At 49.7% G+C, this 1,917-nt stretch overlaps 1 pseudogene; it reads right to left on the bottom strand.

The window, feature by feature from the left end:
- Positions 1 to 1,506: 1,506 nt before the first annotated feature.
- On the bottom strand, positions 1,507 to 1,625 carry LOC111734631 (annotated as a pseudogene).
- Between the last annotated feature and the right edge of the window lie 292 nt (positions 1,626 to 1,917).

The following is a 1,917-nucleotide window of genomic DNA, read 5'->3' as shown; positions in this document are numbered from 1 at the left end:
TCCTTTGTGGACTATGGGTCTCTCTACTTCCTCCAGGACCTCCCACTGCTCCCTTGGTGGAAAAATGAGCTGATTCTCCCTGAGAAGCCCTTCCCTCCTTAAGAGGACCATTACTCTTCCCTAGCACCCCTATCTCCCCATCCTCATACTCCTGCATGTCTGTGGCCACATCCTAGCTCTGTACTAGGTAGGCCCTGTCTAATGGCTGGGAAGTAGCTTGTGGAGTGTGAGCCCCCCACACTCACTCGGTGTGGTGTAAGTTCTTTGGGGGAGGCGTGGCAGTCTTCTCTTGCAGCCCCCACACACCAGGCTGGTCCCGTGGAAGGCACTGGGCAAATAGTGTTTGAACTCAGCTATCACATTTTCCCCTGCTTCTTGATAACCTCGACATCATCATTTCCTCCCTCATATGTGCTCTTCCCCAGCGGTGAGAGAATGGAGAGAACTGGTCTGGCCTGAGCAATGCCACTAACAGCGGCTGGTGTCATTTAGGCAACACACTCTTTCTGTAACTCATTGATTCAACAGGAGCTGAGAATATCTGCCCATCTATAATTCACGGGTTTGCTGTAATGATCAAACACTACGAAAGAGAAGAATGCTATTAGAAAAAAATGAAAGGACAGTATACGAAGGAGATGCTGTCATCATCTTTCCCTGTAGAGGCATCCCAGGGGACATGTAAAGACAGCCAGCCTTCTGTATTTTAATCTTATCTCCCCAACAGTAAAGTAAACTCACTGTCAACTGCATCTTGCATTCTGCCTCCCTGCACTTGTTACCTGGTAACTGGGACTGAAAACCAGCCCTTCCACCTATTAAATTTTGGAGGATCACAGTGTGCTCAAGCAACACCTGAGTCTGGACTGAAAAGTTACCAAAGACCTCCAGGGTCACACTGCACAGTTCTACGTTCCCCTCTCAATAAAACGCGCAGGTCCAGCAGAGCTGGAAGCTTGCTGGATACAGAGTGAGACTCCCATGGTGTTAGAACTGGGCTCCACCTAGCAGTCATGCACCACCTGACTGATCTGTCCACAGGCTGCAAGCTCCCCCTCTCACTCCATTAGGCTCTGCGGCACAACGCAATCACACGTCAGGACCTGACGTGCTCACGACTGCCCGCGTCCGAGACCAGTGGACTGGCCATCAGGAAACCTGGCCAGTTCTTCTGACCAGCCATCCCAGATGACCACACGCACTCTGGGCCACCTCCTTCCCGGACACTTATTCATCCTTTCACTTCTCTGCTCCTGCAGCACTTTTACGGACCCACTGACAGTCACTGCTACGTCGTCATCAGTCATTTGTGACTGGCAACTCCTTAAGGATGAGGGACACAGCTTACTCATTGTCATTCCATCTGTCCTAACCCAATGCCTAGTGAGGAGCAGGTATAATAGATGTTTTTCTGTTTTTGTTTTTTTTTTAGGCAAGGCAACCCTTGGTTGACCTCACAGACTCAAGGACCTTTTCAGCTTACAATCCCTTCTTTTTTATTTTTTATGCCTATAGCACCTGGTCTTCTTAGGTGGTCTCTCATCCAAGTACTAACCAGGCCCGACCCTGCTTAGCTTCTGAGATCAGACGGGATCAGGCTCGTGCAGGGTAGCGTGGCCATAGACAATGGATGTTTTTTAAATAAAGGAAGAAGCAGAGGGGAAAAGACTTGTATACAAGAGATGCTACAGCGCAGGACAGTGGTTCTCTGCTGTGGCAACTTTGTCCTCCAAAGAACAGTTGGCAATGTCTTAAAACATTGTTAGCTGTCACAACGGTGGGGATGCTACTGTCATCAAATACGCAGAGGCCAGGGATACTAAGTTTCCTACAAGGCACGGAACAGCCCCACAACAAAGAATTACCTGGCCCAACACATCGACAGTGCCAAGGCTGGGAAGCCCGGCTGTGGTGGGT

The sequence above is a fragment of the Pteropus vampyrus genome, unplaced genomic scaffold, assembly GCF_000151845.1.
Source record: "Pteropus vampyrus isolate Shadow unplaced genomic scaffold, Pvam_2.0 Scaffold2670, whole genome shotgun sequence".
NCBI lineage: Eukaryota > Metazoa > Chordata > Mammalia > Chiroptera > Pteropodidae > Pteropus > Pteropus vampyrus.
The sequence above is the reverse complement of the archived record's forward strand: the minus strand, read 5'-3'. Positions and strand labels throughout refer to the sequence as shown.